We start from the raw sequence: 23,694 nt of genomic DNA, 5'->3' as shown, positions 1-23,694 counted from the left end.
AATCAGAATCAGGTTTAATATCATCAGCATATGCCATGAAATGTGTTAACTTTGTGACAGCAGTCAAATTCAATGCATGAAAACTAAACCAAAAAACTGAATTGCAGTAAATATATATATTTATAATAAAGTAAAATATAAATACAAAGATGTATATAATAATTAAGTAGTGCAAAACACAGAAATAAAAGTAGTGAGGTAGTATCCATGGGTTCAATGTTCATTCAGAAATTAGATGACAGAGGGGAAGAAGCTGTTCTTGAATCGCTGTGTGTGTGCCTTCAGGCATCTGTACCTCCTTCCTGATGGTAACAATGAGAAGAGGGCATGTCCTGGTGAGGGTCCTTGATAGTCGAAGCTGCTTTTCCAAGGCACCACTTCTTGAAAGTATCTTGGATAATATGGAAGCTCGTACCCATGACGGAGCTGACTAATTTTACAGCTCTCTGCAGCTTGCTATGATCCTGTGCAGTAGCCCCCACTGCCCCATACCAGACAGTGATGCAGCCTGTCAGAATGCTCTCCATGGTATATCTGTAGAAGTTTGTGTTTTAGGTAACTAACCAAACCTTCACAAACTTCTGTTGAAATATAGTCACTGTCTTGCCGTCTTTATAGCTGCATTGGTATATTGGGACCAGGTTGGATCCTCAAAAATATTGATACCCAGGAACTTGAAATGGCTCACTCTCTCCAATTCTGATCCCTCTATGAGGATTGCTTTGTGTTCCCTTATCTTATATCCATGTTTATCAGTGGTTCTACCATCTAATGAGATGTCCATCATTGAAAGTCTACTGAAATGTCAAAATCTTCAAAAGCATTTCATGCAGTCACGAACATTTCACGACTGGACAGACTCCAATCCCTACACAATAATCACAGCCAAAAACATTGGAAAATCTTAGGTCAGGCAGTATCTATGGAAAGAGAAACAGAGTGAATGTTATACGGGGAGGGTCTTTTGCCAGAACTGGAAAAGAGAAATCATAAAAAAGTAATTTTTAGTTGCAGAGAAGGAAGAATGGATAGGACAAAGAGAATTTCTTGCTTTGGGTGAGATCTGGTCAACTGGGTTATTGGGCAGCTGGGGTTTGGGTGAGGAGGTATGCTGGTTTCCTTCTCTGTGGTAAATGCAGCTAATAGCAATGTTGTTCTGATAAAGAACAAGCTTCCTGAAGTTGAGGATGTTGATAAGAATCCAGAAGGCTGGAAATGGCCTGACGGGAGTTTTGTTCCTCAAGCTTGCACCATTTTCACCGTAACAGTGCCAGAAACCATTGACAGACTGGTCGAAGTGGAAGTGGAACGGAAGATTAAAGTTGCAGGCAACCTGAAGCTTACAGCCACTCCTGTGTACTGAGTACAGGTGTTCTGTCAGGTATTACACTCTTTATTAGACTTCCCCAGCTGAATGCAAATTGCGGTATAATAGTGCAAGAAGTGCAAGTGAATCTGTACAACACAGACAGAGAAGCACAGACTGCTCCTGACTGCTATATTAGCCCAGCTGGCCAGTCCTCAGATGATCACAGATACTCTCTCCATCTTATGCACTAGATTCTCTTGCTGTTACCTCTATTTCCCAGTTCCAACAAAAGTGTCTGACCTGAAGTGCTAACTCTATTTGTCTCTCCATAGATGCCACTTGCTACACTTTCTATGACTTTTTCAGATTTCTGGCATCCGCATTTAGTTCTTGATTTTCAAACTAATAGGAGCCATATCTACCAGCAGCTCACCCGTTGGATGGCCACACACATCACAAACGCCAACGCAATAACTGACTTGATTCATGGAGTTCCAAGCTTTTGCATTCCAGGCAGATCTGAACAGCCTTCAACACAGCCAAGCTTGTGTGGCACCTGCTCCTCAGTTAAAACATGAGGAATAGGCAAAAGTGTGACTGTGGCCATCCGAGTCAAACCAACTATCTGATTAGAGTCTTAGAATCATAGAGTTCCATACACCCTCAATCCACCATGTCCATGCCAAATATTTTGCCCATCAATATTACTCCCTTTCACCTAAGTTAGGACCACTTATCTCAACTGTCGACTGTACATACCTGTCTAAATGCCTCTAAAATGTAATTGTATCTGATTCCACAACCTCCTCCGCCAGTGTGTTCCAGGTATCAACCTTTCTCGTGGGTAAAACACTTACACCTAAGAACAGAACCTCTTTAAAATTCATTCCTCTCACTTGAAGCCTGTACTTTTTTGTTTTGGATGCCTCTACCATGTGAAAAAGATTCTGACTATTTACTCTCAAGGTTTTACACATCTCAGTTCAATACACACAAAGTACTGGAGGAGCTCAGCAGGTCAAGGGGCATCTATGGATGGAAATAAATAGTCGACGTTTTGGGCCAAGATGTTTCATCAGGACTCCTGTCAGGTTACCTTCCTTCACTCAAAGGAAAACAAGTTTAGTCTATCCAATCTCTCCCCATATCTAAAATCCTTAAACTCAGACACTATCCTCATGAATCCCTTCTGCACACTTTCCATTCAATGGATCACTGGATTGTTAACTTTGCTGTCAAAGTGCACTTACTTCTTCAATCATACGTATGCACACACACTGAACACTGTATATATTACACAAAATGGCTAGGAAATCTTTGAAGAGATCTTAATGGTGTGTTGGGTTAAAAATTCACTGACAGATGCTTTTGTAATCAGTGCTGAGGTGCTCCCAATACTGGACACCAACTATTTCTCTAATTCCCTGCACTACTTCTGAATATCAATAATCTAAAATGCAAACCCATGTCTTAATTCTCCAAGTTCTCATCAAAGCAAAACCTCCATTATTGTGCACAAGATGGCAGACAAGAACACAAAAGAGAACAGAAGCAAGGGGGAGCCACCTAGATACTCAAGTCTAACTAGCCAATTGACATGATCATGGCTGATCTTTGTGGCAGTTCCCAAAGGGCATCATTTCCCCAATCTCTCCAAAATATATCTACCTCAACTTTAACTACTTCAAATGATCTAAACCCCAGAACTGTCTGGAAATTCTACTATCCTCTGTTCCAAAAAATGTCTACACTCTAGTTTTTAATGACTAGTCCCTCATCTTGAAACTACCGCCCTTCATTCGAGACTTTCCCACTGCTGAAAATATTTCAACATTTACTCTAATATGCGTCTTAGAGTCTTAAATCTTTCAGTAAGATCACCCTTCATTCCTCTAAGTGCCAAAAATGACAATCTTCCAAGGCGACCTGCAGGATGAAATGCAGTCTTTTGCTATTCATGTGAAGCCTGTGCTTATTAAACAGTTAAATGAAAGTCTGCTGACAGAGATTTGTCAGTATAACATGAATATTGGCAAGCTATTCACTCTAGTGTCACATATTGTTGGGCAGTTACATTCTTTACAGAAGGTCTGATAGAAGGACAGATCGAAGGTTCTTATTTGGTAAGGTGCTAAAAGATGTGACCATGAAAAAGGCTACACTGAAACATGATTGCATACTTTATCATTTTTTGTTATTTTGTGGCTAACATCAATGGTTGAAACCACAGTTCAATGAGCATCGACACAATACCAAGTATATTGTGTGTGAACAATCTTCCATCCACAAAATTGCATTAAACATAATAGTCAGAGAAGATTTACTCTTTACAACTTTCATCACATTAATTTCCTACTTGTCAAATCTCTATTCATTTTGTTTATTACACCTCATTTTAGGCACCAGCTATTTCAATTTGTGGCATGCATCACAACAGCTCTCTTCATTGATTACATTTGGTGGCTGCTCATCCTGTTCAGTGCAACTTACATATATATTTCTATGTGTGTCATAAAGTATGTCATTTACTTCAGAGACATCAGCAACTATCATTTCCAAAAAGACCTGCTGGACACAGCAACATTCATTCTTTAATCATGAACCAATTTTTTATGCCAACCACACAATTAAAACCATTCGCCTAAAGTATTAATCAAAATTCTCTGGCAGTTTTCAATTCCTCTGAAAAATAGGACAGGGACTGTAATATATTTTTTTAAAAAACCTGTGCAAATTCCCTACACCTAATATGCAAATATTTTAATGTTATTCTTTTTAGCCAACTCAAATTGAAGCCTCATTTCATAAGAAGCCTCCCATCCATTCATTCTCTCTTCCCTTCCCTTAGGCAAAAGATTGGCAAAACATACCACCAGGGTCAAGAATATTTTCCATCACACTGTCATTAAACTATAGAACAGCCCTACTGTAATTTAAGAATGAACTCTTGACTCAATCTGCATTGTCATGACCCTGTACTTCATTCATCTAAAGGACCATGCTTTTTCTGTAACTTCTTCTTCTTCAAGATGGCAGCCACTCCAGAGTTGATTATCTGTTATTTGTTAAGCAGGGTGCCGTGAACAATCATAATCAGATGAAAAACAGATGTGGGAGCATGGAGGAACATCTGCAAATCTCCAGGAAGACCTTCTTCGTTGCTGCTGCTGCTGTGAGGTCCGGGTCTCTGCTGGGAAGAACAGGCCCCCAGTCCTCGGAGTCACATTGCCGATGGCTGTTGGCAGGGACATCTTAATACACTCGGCAGAGGATGGTGCTCGGTGAAGCTGTGCCGGAGGAGATGGTCGGAGGCTCAGAGGTTCAATGGACTTGAAGTCCGCTGCAGTTGGAGCGCTTTCACTGTGTGCTGTGTCTGCGAGGCTGAGTTCGACAAAGTTTTCATTGTGTGCTGCGTCTGCGAGGCTGAGTCGGGCGGCGCCATGGAAGTCCATAGCGGGGGTATTCCCTTCTGTCACTGGCATGGATGACGAGTCTATCGGGACCCTGAGGACTTGCAGAAACTGTGTGGCGATTTCTTTTGAACTTATAGTCTTTTAACATCTTTGGACTATTTTTACTGTGCCCATTGTCTGTTTTTTTAATCAATTATGGTATTGTTTGCACTGTTGTAACTATGTGATTTTGTGCAGGTCTTGTAGCTTTAGTTTTTGGTCTTGTTTGTCTGGTGAGTTTGGAGCTCCTTTCTGGGGAACGCTCTAAGACAGTAGTGTGATATTAATACGCAGCAGCCTCTCCGGACTCTGGATTGGGGATTGCCAAACGTTATGTGGATTTTCTGGTGTAGTCTGTTTTATCATGCATTTTTGTGATATCATTCTGGAGGAACGTTGTCTCATTTTTTAACTGCATTGCATTTGTGGTTTCTAAATGACAATTATCTGAATCTGAATCTGAATCTGAACTGTAACACAGACTATATTCTGCATCTGTTCTGTTTCACTTTTGTACCACCACAAGGTATTACATAAAGAATGATGTGTCTGGATGGAATGCAAACAAAAACTTTAATGAATTACCAACCTTGATAGAATAATAGAGTAGTGGTGGATATGGTGTCTGTTCAGCTCTCCAATGAAAGCAGAAGATGCTGGAAACACTCAGCAGGCCAGGCAGCATCTGCAGAAAGAGAAACAGAATTAATATTCCAGGAAATTTACCCTTGCCAGCATTGAGAAAGAGAGCAAGCAAGTTAATTTAAAGTTGCATAGAGGATGGGAGGTTCCTTAAGGTTGGTATAGCTGGAGGGGGGCTGGGGCTAGTACTGGGGATAAGCTCACACTACCTGGTAAATGCTCCCAAAGGCGTGCACCTTAAGTAGCCTCTGACTACTAAGTCCAGCTCCTGACCTTCACATGTGCTTAGCCACTAAGTTTGTTTCTACTGGTGCCTTAAGGCAGATGGGGCTTGTCAGCTGTGGTGACAGTTCATCTCAGAGAAGGAAAACTCTGAACTCTAATCTCTGCTGGTTTGTGGCTATACCCACCCATAAACCCCAAGGAAAAATCTGGTGCTGGATTCCCTAAGGCCATCTTAAATTGAGTTCAACACTGACTGGCAACTTCTGTGATGTCGCTGGTGCCAAACTGCACCAGTCTCTGCAATTTCTTTGGACCTATCAACTGCTTGAGAAAGGGGAGCCCCCTTTTGCATGGGCAACAGCTTGCTTTCCATATTGTACTGCCTTGGCTTGATTACTGGCTTGTGTATTGACTTGGGCAGCTGGATCCGATGTCCATGGTCAACCTTAACCAACAAAGGGTCATAGAGGGTGGGAAAGGGATGGATAGGACCAAGGAAATATCTGTCAAAGGATGTAAAATAATCAGTTAAATAGCTTCAGTTGATAATTACTTTTCTTATCTAATAGTTGGGCTGCATCAATGGAGAGAGAAAAACTAGGCAAAGGATACAGATAGATGAATTACAATAGAAATGACCAGTTCTGATATCTAAAAGACAAAACACATTGGCTCAATTCAGAACATTAGATATTCCAGCGAGGTTTTAAGTATCTGCAGTTTTATTCTATATGTTGTCATGGAAACTTGCTGATGAGCAGCAATGTTTAGTAAATCTAATCCAGGCAAAGATGGGCAAGGAAGAGGTATTACTGCTTCCATTGCCTCACAATCATTATCACAATGGTGCCCCCACATACTCCTGTCTGCTGCCCAGCCAGTATCTCAGCAGCCCTCCTAAAAAACTCTTCCAACTTACAATCTGCATGAATCTGATGGGCATCCTGTTGAATCCAGCTGAATTTTCACTCCCATCCAATGGGAAATACAGTTAAATAGGAGATGAACCCTTTGCTTCACTAGATCAAATAACTTCCTTTAAAAGTCCAGCTGAAAAGGATGTGGACTTGAAATTATATTACAAAACATTCATGAAAAATTACTACTGAATAGGAAAGACAGCAAGAAGTAGAGAGCACTGTTAATTGAATGGCAAATTTCTCAATACTCTTATCCCCACTGACAAATGCTGTAACTTCCTCCATCACTCACTCATTTACAATTTATCAAGGCATACTGCTGCATACTGAGTATGGAGACTTTGAGCAACACACACATCTGCAGACTTCCTCTTGTTTGTGATGGAGGCTTTGAATTCCTGTTCTACTTGCATGGGGTCTCATTGCATTTGGAGCATGTTCTGCTATCTCACATCAGCATAAGTTTGAGAGTGTCACTTGCTGCCCCAGAAGAAATTACCTTAGTCTTCTTTGGAGCAGTAAGTTGAACTGCCTTATGCATTATATGTTGCAATAATTGAGCCTGTAAAATTAATTTGAGATGATAAAGTACTCTCAATATTGTTGTGCAAAAAAAGTAACACCAGCTGTGAAACACCTTTATCTTAATGGAGTTCTACTGTATATTCATTAATACTGTGCAAAATTATTGCAATCATTCAGTCTAATTTTTAGACCCAGTATTTTTTTGGCCTCCTTCAGATACATTGACAAAAGGGTGCAGACAAGATTCACAAGGATATTACTGAGGCTGCACAGTTTAAGTTATAAGGAGGGACTGGATAGGCTGTTTTCCCGAAGTGTAGGATGGTGACAAGTGACCTCTCAGAGGTTTATTAAATCATGAAGGCAAATGGGATTAGCTTAGGTAGCAACTTGGATGAGTTGACCCAAAAGACTTGATTATTGTGCTGTACAGTTTTTTGCATCAATGAAAGTAAAAGATTTGGCAGGGAAGAAAACCTGACATTACGTGGATATTTCTCTTATGTTGTATGAATAATCAAACACCTAGACAAAAATATAATGATGATGATTGCAAAGGAAATTACAGTGTCACAGCAGTATTACAAGTGCACAGATATACAAATATCCAAATATTAGAAGAGAGGTAAGAAAGAATAAAAATGTTACCTCAAGCAGTGTAATGGGAAGAGGTCACCACTTCCTCGGCTGTAGGTTGACTCATTATAGATCCTAATGGCCGAGGGTGAGAATGACTTCACATAGCACTCCTGGAGCAGCACAGTTCTCTTAGTTTATTACTAAAAGTGCTCCTCTGTTCAGCCAATGTGGCATGCAGAAGGTGAAAAACATTGTCCAAAATTGCCAGGATTTTCCTTAGGGTCCTTTGTCCTACCACAGCCTCCAGTTTGTCCAGATTGACTCCTTTAACAGAGCTAGGCTTTCTAATGAGTCTATTGAGCCTGTTGACATCACCCCATTGATGCCATTGCCGCAGCACACCCACCACATAGAAGATTGTACTGGCAACATCAAACTGGTAGAACATGTGAAGGAGAGGACTGCATACTCCAAAGGATGTCAGTTTCCACAGGAAGTAGAGATGACTCTGGCCCTTCTGGTATGCAGCTTCCATGTTGGTGCTCCATTCAAGTCTGTCATTCAGATGCACCCCCAGGTACTTGTAGGTCCTCACCATCAATGGCAATGCAGGTTTAGTCTTCCTAAAGACCATCACCATCTCTTTGTCTGACTAATGTTAAGCAGCAGATGATTCAGCTTGTGCCATTTGACAAAGTCCTCCAGCAGGACCCAGTATTCATCCTCCTGTCCTCCCTTTATGCACCCAACTCTGCTGAGTCTTCAGAGAATTTCTGCAAATGACATGATTCAGTGCTATATCTAAAGTCCAAGGTATAAAGTGTAAACAGGAAGGGAGTCCCTGGGGTCCCAGTACTGCTTATAGCTACGTCGGACACACGGCTTTGAAGCCATACAAACTCTCAGCTTATCATCTATCAAGGTATAATTGGTGATGGCATGTTAACCAACAATGAAAGCCACAAGCCTTCATTCTCACCTCATCAGTTCTGTTTTGCTGTGTTATGGATTTCATTTCACATAAAGGTGAAGTAAATTTCCAGAAACATCTCCTAGCTTTGAATGATTCTCAAGCAGCTGGAAGTGACAGCTCAAATCTTCCAGTCCATCCCATAATCCTCCAGAAGCCATGAATCATTCACATTGATCTCATTACAAAGTATAATCTGGAGAAATGCAAATTACCTGCATTGGTAGGAAGAAAAGAGAAGCAGAATGGGTTGGATCTAATGGAGAAATGACAGTGACTTTGGCCAAATTTCAAAAGTTTCTCCATGTAAGTGCCTCAAAATTTGGGAATTCCAGACAACATGTAAATCCTGAACTTACTGCTCACTCTTTCCTGGCAGTTATCTCATGTTTGATTGGTTTTTGAGCACACAATAACTCTCCAGTGATCCCACCATGGGATATACTTGCTGAGCATTTACTAAGGTGGGCAGTGATGCCAATGAAGAGGAACAGTTGCCTGGTATTTGGTAACCCAAGTTTTCAAAGTAATTGACATTAGTAACTGTTGTGGTCGACCGCTTAGGGCTTGAGTAATGATTGGCCAGGACAGTATTTAGATCAGTTTCAGAGATGGAATAGAGAGAGAACTATTATGATTGGATCACGAAACAACAGCAGGGGCTAATATTAGGCCTATTCCGGGGAAGGTGGGACTGGTACAGATGGAACAGTTTGCGCCTAAACTAGATGGGTACTAATCTCCTAATGGTATGACTGCTTTTGTTGTATTCTAATAAAGGAAGATAACACTGAGAAAAAAAAATTGCTGTTTCATTATTGACATTCTTCATGTTAAATGCAATTTGATTTCTTATCAGGGCAGATGGTGCATATGAGCAGTTGCATTTCAGACAATGTGCTTAACAAGAATAGGGGTTTGAGCAAATGTAAAGAAAAATATTTACCTTCAATGAATTGCAGATTATATTTTACAAATCAGCAAAGTGCAAACCAATCTCCTTTTTCAGCTTATTCTAATATCATAATCGATTACCATGTTAATTTTGTTCTAAGTACTAAAGCATTACATGTTCACTTCTGCATCAGCCCTACTGGGATCAACGGAATCTCAGTCTTCAGATACCTTTGAAACCCAGGGACTGCAATGTCAGCTGATTCAGCTGCAATTTAGTGCAGAATGAGCATTAGCCTCCAAAGAGCGATTCAATGAATAACCAGTCACCTGGCTTGGTGCATTGATTGATGGAGGAATTCTGAGCTGGTGTCTGAGAGATTTCTTCAAATGATTATATTTAATATTTGCTTAGACCATCCTCGCATGCTATATTTCTGAAGAAGGACACTAACCTGCTCTCTGCAGACTTAAAAATGGGTATAATCAATTAAATTAATTTAACATTGGGAAAAACTGTGATCCAGCAGAACAGTAACAGCTTCACAGTTCTAAAGATACCAAAGATAATAGATGTGTTGAAAAACACATATAAATTTTTATTTAAAGTATTCTAACAGCAAATGACAACCTTCTGCCATTTGGTGACAACCTTGTATTGTAGAGCAAAATCTTAAAAGTGTTTAAATTGTTAGGTTGATAGAAAGCTGATTCAGAAGTTTATGATTTATAATAGGTTATTACTGCAAACACAGTATTGCTTTCTTCTTTGAGCTTTAGCTTGAACAGCATGTCCTCGAGTCCAAATTAGAAAAGTCAATGCAGTTAATTCAACTGCACTATAATCAAGGATTGCTGCTTTGATTATAATGAGCATTTGCTGCACTGGAAGACAGGATTAGGTTGCTTGTAGCCAACACAGTTTAAAGAATGCCAAGTAAATACATGCCATAAATGTGCAGGATGAAAAATCCTAACAGATATTATCATGCAAAAATACTTTAGGTTATGGAATGCAGCAGCCTTCAAACATTCATACTCAAAAAATAAATACTCTGCTTTTGACTTGAATGAGTCTATTTTATGGCTCGAAGTGTAGAGCTCTGAGTGTGAACAGGAATAGACGCACCTTTTGAATTTTATGTTGCCAGTGACATTTTCTAGTTGGAGCTGAAGCTAAAGAACGACATCAGACTTCACCTTTAGTTTAATTAACACAATGTACTTAGAAAGGAATCCACACAGGGAGATTAGCCAAGCAATAAATCAGGAGAGTGTATTATGGCAGCTCAGAACAAGGCGTACAGCTTGAGTCAGATGCCACGTGAGATATAAATTTTACATCTGGAGATTCCCTTGAGTAGAAATGATAGAAAGCAGGGCATTCTTGTGCCAAAGTTTTTTTTCAAATCAACAAGACACTCAAACTTCAAGTTGAAGAAAGAAATATAGAGATGCTAGAGTTCTGAGTTAATTTATCTGAGAAAACTTAATTGGAAGAAAGTTGAAGATACATAATAAGACTGGGGTAGCACAACACTTAACAGTACAGATCGCTTAGGTTCAATTCTTGCCACTGCCAGTAAAGAGGTTGTAAGTTCTCACCATGACTGCTTGGGTTTCCTGTGGGTGCTCCAGTTTCCTCCCACAGTCCAAAGATGTGCTGGTTGGTAAATTGTAAATTGTCTCATAATTAGGCTCATATTAAATTGGGGGATTGCTGTGCAGTGTGGCTCGAAGGGCAGGAAAGGCCTTTTCTGCACTGAATCATAATAAATATAAATAATGACAAACATCATGCTCAGGGTCAAAAATTCTTCTTAATTACCTCATTATTCCCAGGATGTGGGCATACTGGGCATGCTCAATATTTACTGCTATTCCCTAATTTCTTTCTAACTGAGTATCTTCTTGGGCTATTTCAGAAGGCATTTAAAATCCACGCAGTCTAATAGGTCAGGAGTCATATATACTGTAGGTAAACTGAATATAGCTGCCCTCCAAAAAAGCATCAGCAATGATGAAGTAAAAGGCATTGAACCATAATTTGGTAGTTTCATAGCCACCCTGTCTCAAGTCAAGATTTTTTAAAATGTGAATTTGTTTCATTAGTTGTCCAGTTCAAAAGCAACTTAGCATCCTCCATCACTCTGCACTTGCAGTTTTGCTTGGCTATAGTTTTCTTTAAAAAACACAAATGTTTTATCCAAGAAAGCAGGAAAATTTTAATGGCTTATTAATGCTACCTTATTGTCCTCCTTGTCGATATATGATGGTCAGTCAACAAGTGATTATCTTTGCCCCTAATGGAACAGCACCTAAGCTTTCTGCAATATTTTCTACTTGAACACTGCATCACTAATCACAGGAACTCAGTGATGTCCTTAAGCAACACTGAATTTCAGATGCAGATTGCCATTTTGTATCTTAGTATGTTTGATATATACTGTAAAGACAAAGGTACCTTGCATACAAGGCACTTTAGGTTTTCTTGAATAATTTGTTGAACCTGCCTTATTTCCCACTGTGACATGGAATCCATTTCTGTTCTTGCCAAAGATTGATAAATAAAATTATCCATTTCCCAGTGAAGAAGTGATTTGGGGGACTATATTCAACCTTGCCTCATGGGCAATATCCTGGAAAAGTAGATTGCTTGTCTTTTGTAGCGCTCAGCAGTTTTCACTGCACTCATTTAATTAGGAAGAAATTCAGAAAAATTCTACAATGAAAAAGCAACTTAAATTGCTTGTAGCCTAGATTTTCAATCGATATGCAACAGTGCCATCATTGGTAGGGAGTTATGATTGCACCAAAATCATTTAGGTAACTATTTCTATTAGATATGTCAACTTGGGAATATATAAGGGAACTATCCAGTGGAGTAGGGGGCAGAGATGTAAAATTTGTAATTATTGTTGTATGCACAACCTAGTCATTACAAATCAATGGCAGATGCATAGTGCAGTTTCATTAGAAAGCTGAACTGTGAGAAGATGTTGATGAAATGAGTCAGTCAGAGCCACCCCACTTCTGCACAAAGGATTTTCACAATGTCTGCTTCTGAACTAGTTCTTTGCACAATAACTGACACTTATCCAGAAACAGATTAACAACACCCATGGACTTACACCAGAGGATGTTTATTGAACCTATTGCCTTCAGTGGCTTAGGGGTTGTTCAACAAGCCATAACTTTCTTCATTTTATGTCACTGCAAGTGCTCAATGGAAGTGCAAGGACAGCCAGAAGAAGGAAAAAAGCTTGACCTAGTATGGATAAGTTGGAGGTGGAAAATGTTCCAAGTTAAGATGAAGAATTCAACCTCACACCTCATTTTAGCTGATAAGATCCTATTATCATGGATTTTGGTAAAGGGAGCACAACCATGAAATTATTTGAAGGAAGAATGAACAAAAAAAACACCAGTGAGCAGAGGCAAAATTAAATCCTAAATCCTTGTGCAATTATGGCTGTGGATGTGCTTACATTCACATACTGGAACTGACCATCAGACCATAAGACATAGGAGCAGAATTAGATTACTTGGCCCATCGAGTTTGCTCTGCCATTCAATCAAAGCTGATCCTCTTTTTTCTCCTCCTCAACCCCAGTTCCCAGATTTCTCCCAGTAATCATTGATGTCATGTCTAATCAAGAACCTATCAAACTCTGTCTTAAATACACCCAAAGACCTGGCCTCCACACCTGCATGTGGCAACAAATTCCAAAAATTCACCACCCTTTGGCAAAAGATATTTCTCTGCAAATCTGTTTGAGCTGTGCCCTCTTGTCCTAGACTCTCCCATCATGGAAAGCATCCTTTCGAGATCTACTCTGTCTAAACCTTTCAACATTTGAAGTGCTTCAATGAGAAACCCCTCACCCTTCTGAATTCCAGCAAGTACAGTCCCAGAGACGTTAAACGATTTTTGCATGATAACCCTCTCATTCCTTGAATCATCCTTAACCTCCTCTGGACCCTCTCCAATGCCAGCAACATCTTTTCTAAAATGACGGGCCCAAAACAGTTCATGATACTCAAGGTGAGGCCTCACCAGTGCCTTATAAAGCCTCACCATCATATCCTTGCTCTTGTATTCTAGACCTCTTGAAATGAATGCTAACATGACATTAGCCTTCCTCACCACCGACTTGACCTTTAGGATGTTCTGCACAAGGACTCCCAAGTCCCTTTGCATCTCAGATTTTTGAATCTTGTCCCCATTTAGAAAATAGTCTGTATATTTATTTCTACTACCAAGGTGCATGGCCATATATTTTCCAACATTGTATTTCATTTGCCACTTTCTTGCCCATTCTCTTAATCTGTCTAAGTCTTTCTGCATCCTACCTGTTTCCTCAACACTACCTGCCCCTCCACCAATCTTTGTATCATCTGCAAACTTGGCAAGAAAGCCATCTATTCCATCATCTAAGACAGTTATATACAGCTTAAAAAGAAGTGGTCCTTACACCGACTCCTGTGGAACACCAGTAGTCACCAGCAGCCAACTAGAAAAGGATCCTTTTATTCCCACTTGCAGCTTCCTACCAATAAGCCAATGCTCTAACCATGTTAGAAAGTTTCCTGTAGTACCATGGGCTCTTAACTTAGTAAGCAGTCTCATGTGTAGCACCTTGTTAAAGGCCCTCTGAAAGTCCAAATATACAACATTCACAGCATCCCCTTTATCTATCCTACTTGTAATCACCTCAAAGAATTCCAATAGGTTCATCAGTCAGGATTTTCCCTAAAGGAAACCATGCTGACTTTCTACTATCTTTTCCTGTGTCACCAAGTGCTCCATCACCTCATCCTTAACAGTTGACTCTAACATCTTCCTAACCACTGAGGTCAGACTAACTGGTCTATAATTTCCTTTCTGCTGCCTTCCTCCTTTCTTAAAGAGTGGAGTGACTTTTGCAATTTTCCAGTCCTCTGGCATCATGCCAGAGTCCAATGATTTTTGAAAGATCATTTCTAAAGCCACCACAATCTCTAACGCTACCTCTTTCAGAACCCTAGGGTGCAGTTTATTAGGTCCGGTTGGCTTGTGTACGTTTAGGTCTTTCAGCTTTTTGATCACCTTTTGTAATAGCAACTGCACCCACTTCTCTTTTGTCACACACTACAACATCAGGTGTACTGCTAATGTCTTCCATAGTGAAAACAGATGCAAAATAGTCATTTAATTCATCAGCCATCTCCTTGTCCCCTATTATTTATCCTGCCTCATTTTCTAGCAGTCCTATATCCACTCTCATTTCTCTTTTATTTTTAACATACTTGAAAAAGCTTTTACTATCCACTTTGATATTAATTGCTAGCTTGCCTTTGCACTTCATCTTTTCCCTTGTAATTATTTTTTTAGTTGCTCTCAGTAGGTTTGTCAAAACTTCCTAATCCTCTATCTTCCCACTAATGTTTTCTTTGTTGTATGTCCTTTCTTTTGCTTTTACAATATATTTGACTTCCCTTGTCAGCCATGGTTTACCATTTAAGTATTTACCATTTTATCATCAGGAGGAGATTCCTGCCTGTTAGAAATGTGGGTTATGGTCAAAGAAAAAATGGCTGGAGTTGCTTAGCATTTTAGTGCAAGGGTGTTTATTAGGTGCATCACAAAGCAAACTTACAAAAAGTAGTGAAAATAATGAAAGGAAAAATGCCAGTACTTACAGAATGCTATCTCTAAGAAAACACAATAGTTCCATGCTACTTCTTGTCTTGTGTGAACTTCTGGCAGCCCCCATCTCTTTTTCATACTGAAGGCAATGAGCTCCTTTTATTCGGCACTAAGACATACTATCGTTAATTATCAACAAATTTAACTTAAGACTACACATGAATTAGAATATGATGCACCCCACAATGTAGTTACAATCAGATTACAAAATAAACGGGTCTCTACCATAAATACAGTTTACAAACAACACATACACATTTACATATCCAAATTACTAAAAAAACAGAATATTCCATTGTCTGTGATGGGAAAGGCAGCATAAAGCCAACCAGAGTGCATCTGCTCAGTGTAGACCCATTGGACACCACAGGATTGCTGGGAAGTGACAGCGTGAAACAGCAGATTGCTCAACACAATTGCACACCTCAGTTAAGCACAAATAAAGAATAAAATTAAATTAAAATTTGGCATCTGACCCTAAATATATGCAGCAATGCAGAGGGAAAGCAATAGAGTAATTATGGGAATAAAGCCGGGAAGACATCAAAATGCATACACTCATGACAATGACAGCAGAATAACAAGGCAATGTTTGTGTGTGAGTGAATGTGCGTGTGTAAGGCGTGCATTTACTGAGTGTTCTCCATCCCACTACCAGAAGACAAAATAGATAAGCAACCAACCTAAATTTCTCCCCTTAAGATGACAGTGATGTCAATGGATGGATAAGTAAAACAGGTAATTTCATGGAGTTAGTTGTAAATCTCTGCACTTAAAGGTAAACACAATTGGGTTAGTTGTGGATGAAGAGTGAGATCCAAGGTATAGTCCACGTTCCAACCTCCGGTGCTGTCTGTGTTCAGTTGCACGTCCTCTCTTTCACTACATGGGTTTCCAAAAGTGTCCCTGTTTCCTCTCATGTCTCAAGGGCATGCTATTTGGTGGTTTGATTGGTTACTGTACAGGGTTCCAGTGTAGATGAATGGGAGAAGAATTCATGGAGAGTTAATGGTCATATAAGATAGAGTTCAGGTTACTGGCAAGCGAGTGGAGAATTGGGATTGATGGAATTTCTTTGTGAGCTGGCATGGACTAAAGGGACAGAATTGTCTACTTTTATGCTCTAAGGAAATATTGAGATGGTTGGGAGAAAGTCAACTAATTTTGTTAGTACAAAGGATGCGAGGATAAAGGTGAAATAACAATGGATTGAACAAAAATGTTCCTAATTTGCTCTAGGACATTGTTGGCAATTAATCTCAACACAAAGATATATTGAGCTGCCTATGGAACCATTACAGTACTAGCTACAAAGGTTTTCTACCGAGCTCATAGGTCTGGAGTTTGGCCAAGTTATGCTGTGAGAAATAGCAAAATATTTCCAAGTCAAGGTAGTGTGTGACATGGAAGAAAACCTACATTTAGGTGGGATTTGGTGATTAGATCCTTTCCCATTTTGTACGTAACAGAAACCAGTGCTTTGAATTGCTGAAAGTAATGCAAACAGTTTTTCAGTGTGCATTCAAGTAATTGTTCATAAATACAGTTACCATTATTGAGGAGAACTTGTTGATGACCTGCTTAGATAAGTTAGATATGGCCCTTGTAAGTTAGCTATGGCCCTTGTGGCTAAAGGGATCAGGGGGTATGGAGAGAAAGCAGGTACAGGGTTCCGAGTTGGATGATCAGCCATGAAGGGCCGGATGGCCTACTCCTGCACCTATTTTCTATGTTTCTACACTGGCATTTCATCTCTGACATCAGGTTCAAATTCAGCAAGGAATGATAAAAGCAAACTCTCCTCCTTTTGCTGCCTGCAGGGAAAATACAGGATATTAATTTGAACAACTTCAACCCAGTTCCCATTATTCAAGAGACCGCAAATTATTCCTCTGAGAGCTAACAACAAAGAGAGCTTGAGAAATTAAACCCAAAATTTTATGCCACTACAGTGGAGGTTGATCTGCTGTGGTTAAGACTGAGTTATGATATCGGGACAGCCAGAGGGAGCTTTACTCTGGATACAAATGAGCTATTATGCCTGGCCAGAAGAGGTGTACGTAACAATTGGGATGAGATTGGAGAGACTACTTTTCAAATTGGAACATATAGGCAATCACATGTCAAACAGGTTTGTTCCACATTGTTAAAGAAGTGGCACAATTTTTCTTCTAAAATAAAAATCAAGCAGACTTTTCATCAGGCTGGCAAATAATTCCAAAGGGTTGCTATCATTGAGGTAAGGAGGAAAGTAACTCATTTTGGCATCTGAAGTTGAAAGAAAAAATCTCCTTCATCAGCATGAAAATCACTCTGAATTTAGAGTATCAAATTAAAAATGAAAAGAAATCACGAGTGACTCAGTATTTCTTTAAACAGTTCTTTACTCTGCACTATAAACAGAATGAAATTCATGTAGACATGTGTTACTAACCGAAAGATTTGAAATTACTAGAAAGGTTATTACTTTATAAATAAAATTATATTATAATGTATTATTATGTTTTAGACCACAACTTCAACTATAACATGTACAGATTGTACTACAGTTAAAAGCTATCCTGTGATGAAATTCAGTGTAGAATATCTAAGAATTCAGAAAGAGATGTGCTCAGTGGCTGGTAAATTTGTCACATTTTATCAAGATCCCTTGAAGTTTTGATATCCAGGATATCCTGCACTGTGGAAAAAACCTCACATGTTTAATTGAGTATCACAGTATTTTCATTGGATTCTCCCAGCATTGTAGAGATTGGAGGTTACAGTGAGTGCTTAAGACAGTAGGTTTCAACTGGGCAGGAATGTGGTGAGACAATCAGAGTGGGAATACCAAGGCTGCAGGTATGGTTCACAATATGAATGGTAGTAGGACAGTGATGGATGAGCATGGAGGAGATTATGGGGAAAGAAATAGAACAGGTGAGACAAAGGAGGAAGTGGAGCTGACTGTGGGGAGTCAGATTGCAGAGGAAGTGGCAATACCCCATGATAGGATGGGGAATGAACATATTAATATTAGATTCCCACAAGTTATACTTATAGCATTTTTACATCATGGCATATGCCCAGCTCACTCTATGCAAATTCATATTGTATCCAGAGAAAACTTGGATCAAAAAAAGGGGTAGCAAAGGTTTGATACATTTGTAGAAGTCTTTGTTGAGACTTTGCTTGGATTACTCCGTACAATTTTAGTTTTCTTATTTGTGGACAGTTCTATTTGCTTTGGATGCATTTCGGAGAAGGTACATTCAAATTACACCTCGTATGAAAAGGTTGTCTTACTAGCAATAATTGAGCTGCTTATGCCTTATACTCATTGGAGTTCATTAGACTGAGAGACGATTATATTGAAGATCATAAGGGGACTAGACAGGGTGGATGATGAGAAGATGTCCCTCCTTATCCCAGAATCTAGAAATAAGGCTGTGGTTTCAGATGAAGGGCTTGCCATTTAAAATGGTGGCAAGGGGGAACTTTTTGTCTCAGTCCACGAATCTCCAGAACTGCATCAGGGACCACAGAATATCAAGGACGAAATAAAAATATTTCTGGAGAAATCAAATATAATGGGGAAGGTGGAGGTTAATACTTGTTCTTACAAAACAACAGAATAAACTCCAGGGACAATATTGTCTACTGCTCCTATCTTTTTAAAGGTACAACACGTTCATAAATTATAATTTGCTGGTATGTGGCTTAGAAGTGTTACAGTATGAAAAGATCCATGCTGTAGTTATTATTAGAGTATGAAGAATTTGAAATGAAAACATTTTTCACTTTTATTAAACTAGTAAATTATTTCCCACATTAGTCATCAGGAGACTGTCAATCATTGAGGATTAATTTTCTCTCTCTATTAAGATTATAACATTAGTCTGTCTGATAAGATGCAAAGATTTTGTTAAGAATAGTAGAATTCAGGCCACATGCCGGTCCAAGCTCGTAATAGAGCTTTTTTGGGATAGGCAGGTACAACCAATAGAGCACGCTAGATGGATTTAATGGAATGAAAACATGCAACTCTTCTTACTATTGAAACAATGCACTACTTTCATAGAAATAAAGCTGTGAAAAATGGAAACATGGGTTTGAGAGAAGAATGCTGCAGATATATTATAGATTCAGTGAAAGAAGAGCAAACTATAATTAGCATGCTTGCAAAATTAGCAGAAGTGGTTCCTGAGGAAACATGGAGTTGTCCAGTTTGGATGGAAGAAGGGAATGGCAAATTTCGTTTAAGAGAAAAAAAAAATCTACATAATGGGAAAAAATAAAGTGGCAGATGCCGGAAACTGAGGAGGAAAGAAAAAAACACTGGAAAAAATTTGACCAGTCAAGCAGCATCTTTAGAAAGAGAAACCCAGTTAGGTCAGGAGTCCTTCCTCAGGACAGTTCCTCAAGCCTGAAACATTAATTTGGTTTTCCCTTTCCTTTTCCTTTCCATCGATTGGTTATTTGACTGACTGAGTTCTACTTCCTGTATTTTGAGTTTGTCTAAGAAGCTACAGGCTGCAGAGGTGCAGAGGGACCCAGATAGTTAACACATAGATACAGATTTGATATCATTGAAAGTTGAAGTATATTGCAAAGGGGGTGGAACAGAAAAGTAGGAAGTCTTGCTAAACCTGATCAGGGCCAAATGTGGAGTACTTTGTCCTGTTTACTCCTGCAGAGTGATTTACGACTATAATTCGAAGAGTCTCAAGACTAGAAATTCTACAACATATATTCTTATGCCTTGAATAGTCACTGCTCAGGGACCTGTGGCACTTTGGACAGATGCCAAGCAGTTCTGAAAGTTGTGCTAGAGAAGAGGTCAAGTACAAATAAGAGACTGAAGCACTGGAAAAAGAAATCACAGAAGTAAACAGGAAAATTTCCAAACAAGCAAGTGCGCATTAGGAGGAAGCTGAAATCACTGTGATAAAAAAATAAGATAGGAATCATTATTCAGGAAGATTGATGCCTCAGATTCCCTGGCAATGACCAGCTAGGGAGGGGATCATTAACTCAACCAAAGCACCCCTTCTCTCCAAATTAGGAATTGATTCAGTATCAAAGTCTGCATCACATGTGAACTATGATTCAGGGAAGTGACATCAGTCGTGTATCTTATACCAACAAATATCAATCTACATGGCCAGAACTCTCACTGCATTGGCATAGCAATCACAAGGAGAACTCACAGCTAACTTAGAAACATAGAAAATAGGTGCAGGAGTAGGCCATTCGGCCCTTCGAGCCTGCACCGCCATTCAGTATGATCATGGCTGATCATCCAATTCAGAACCCTGTGCCTGCTTTCTCTCCATACCCCCTGATCCCTTTAGCCACAAGGGCCATATCTAACTTCCTCTTAAATATAGCCAATGAACTGGCCTCAACTGTTTCCTGTGGCAGAGAATTCCACAGATTTACCACTCTCTGTGTGAAGAAGTTTTTCCTCATCTCGGTCCTAAAAGGCTTCCCCTTTATCCTTAAACTGGGACCCCTCGTTCTGGACTTCCCCAACATTGGAAACAATCTTCCTGCATCTAGCCTGTCCAATCCCTTTAGAATTTAATACATTTCAATAAGATCCCCCCTCAATCTTCTAAATTCCAGTGCGTATAAGCCTAGTCGATCCAGTCTTTCTTCATATGAAAGTCCTGCCATCCCAGGAATCAATCTGGTGAACCTTCTTTGTACTCTCTCTATGGCAAGAATGTCTTTTCTCAGATTAGGGGACCAAAACAGCACACAATACTCTAGGTGCGGTCTCACCAAGGCCTTGTACAACTGCAGTAGAACCTCCCTGCTCCTGTACTCAAATCCTTTTGCTATGAATGCCAACATACCATTTGCCTTTTTCACCGCCTGCTGTAACTGTATGCCCACTTTCAATGACTGGTGTACAATGACACCCAGGTCTCGTTGCATCTCCCCTTTTCCTAATCGGCCACCGTTCAGATAATAATCTGTTTTCCTGTTCTTGTAACCAAAGTGGATAACCTCACATTTATCCACATTAAATTGCATCTGCCATGAATTTGCCCACTCACCTAACCTATCCACGTCACCCTGCATCCTCTTAGCATCCTCCTCACAGCTAACACCGCTGCCCAGCTTCATGTCATCCGCAAACTTGGAGATGCTGCATTTAATTCCCTCGTCTAAATCATTAATATATATTGTAGACAACTGGGGTCCTAGCACTGAGCCTTGTGGTACCCCACTAGACACTGCCTGCCATTCTGAAAAGGCCCTGTTTACTCCCACTCTTTGCTCCCTATCTGCCAACCAATTCTCTATCCATATCAATACCATACCCCAACAACATGTGCTTTAAGTTTGCACACTAATCTCCCATGTGGGACCTTGTCAAAAGCCTTTTGAAAATCTAAATATACTACATCCACTGGCTCTCCCCATCCACTCTACTAGTTACACCTTCAAAAAATTTTATAAGATTCATCAGACATGATTTTCCATTCACAAATCCATGCTGACTTTGTGCAATGATTTCACCTCTTTCCAAATGTGCTGTTATCACATCTTTGATAACCGACTCTAGCATTTTCCCCACCACCGATGTCAGACTAACTGGTCTATAATTGCCAAGTTTCTCTCTCCCTCCTTTTTTAAAAGGTGGGGTTACATTAGCCACCCTCCAATCCTCAGGAACTAATCCAGAATCTAAGGAGTTTTGAAAAATTATCACTAATGCATCCACTATTTCTTGGGCTTCCTTAAGCACTCTGGGATGCAGACCATCTGGCCCTGGAGATTTATCTGCCTTTAATCCCTTCAATTTACCTAACACCACTTCTCTACTAACATGTATTTCCCTCAGTTCCTCCATCTCACTAGACCCTCGGTCCCTTACTATTTCTGGAAGATTATTTGTGTCCTCCTTAGTGAAGACAGAACCAAAGTAGTTATTCAATTGGTCTGCCATGTCTTTGTTCCCTATGATCAATTCACCTGTTTCTGACTGTAAATGACCTACATTTGTCTTGACCAATCTTTTTCTTTTCACATATCTATAAAAGCTTTTACAGTCAGTTTTCATGTTCCCTGCCAGCTTTCTCTCAATCTTTTTCCCTTTCCTAATTAAGCCCTTTGTCCTCCTCTGCTGGACTCTGAATTTCTCCCACTCCTCAGGTGTGCCGCTTTTTTTTGCTAATTTATATGTTCCTTCTTTGGACTTGATACTATCCCTAATTTCCCTTGTCAGCCATGGGTGCACTACCTTCCCTGGTTTATTCTTTTGCCAAACTGGGATGAACAATTGTTGTAGTCCATCCATGCGATCTTTAAATGCTTGCCATTGCATATCCACCGTCAACCCTTTAAGTATCATTTGCCAGTCTATCTTAGCTAATTCACGTCTCATACCTTCAAAGTTACCCTTCTTTAAGTTCAGAACCTTTGTTTCTGAATTAAGTATGTCACTCTCCATCCTAATGAAGAATTCCACCATATTATGGTCACTCTTACCCAAGGGGCCTTGCACAACAAGATTGCCAGCAAACCCTTCCTCAGTGCTCAATACCCAATCTAGAATGGCCTGCTCACTAGTTGGTTCCTTGACATGTTGGTTCAGAAAACCATCCACATACATTCCAAGAAATCCTCTTCCTCAGCACCCTTACCAATTTGGTTCACCCAATCTATATGTAGATTGAAGTCACCCATTATAACTACTGTTCCTTTATTGCACTCATTTCTAATTTCCTGTTTAATGCCATTCCCAATCTCACTAGTACTGTTAGGTGGCCTGTACACAACTCCCACCAGCGTTTTCTGCCCCTTCGTGTTATGCAGCTCTACCCATATCGATTCCACATCCTCCAGGTTAATGTCCTTCCTTTCTATTGCATTAATCTCCTCTCTAACCAGCAATGCTACCCCACCTCCTTTTCTTTCCTGTCTATCCCTTCTGAATATTGAATATCACTGGATGTTGAGCTCCCATCCTTGGTCACCCTGAAGCCATGTCTCTGTGATCCCAACTATATCATATTCATTAATAACTATCTGCACATTCAATTCATCCACCTTGTTACGAATGCTCCTCGCATTGACACACAAAGCCTTCAGGCTTGTTTTTACAACACTCTTAGCCCTTATACAATTATGTTGAAAAGTGGCCCTTTTTGCTTTTAGCCCTGGATTTGCCTGCCTGCCACTTTTACTTTTCACCTTACTACTTTTTGCTTCTACCCTCATTTTACACCCCTCTGTCTCTCTGCACTTGTTCCCATCCCCCTGCCACATTAGTTTAAAGCCTCCTGAACAGCAGTAGCAAACGCTCCTCCTAGGACATTGGTTCCAGTCCAGCCCAGGTGCAGACTGTCCTGTTTATACCGGTCCCACCTCCCCCAGGACTGGTTCCAATGCCCCAGAAATTTGAATCCCTCCCCCTTGCACCATTTTTCAAGACATGTATTCAACTGAAATATCCTCCTATTTCTACTCTGACTAGCGCGTGGCACTGGTAGTAA

Source organism: Hypanus sabinus, chromosome 15 (assembly GCF_030144855.1).
Source record: "Hypanus sabinus isolate sHypSab1 chromosome 15, sHypSab1.hap1, whole genome shotgun sequence".
Classification (NCBI taxonomy): Eukaryota; Metazoa; Chordata; class Chondrichthyes; order Myliobatiformes; family Dasyatidae; genus Hypanus; species Hypanus sabinus.
Note: the sequence above shows the minus strand (reverse complement) of the source record.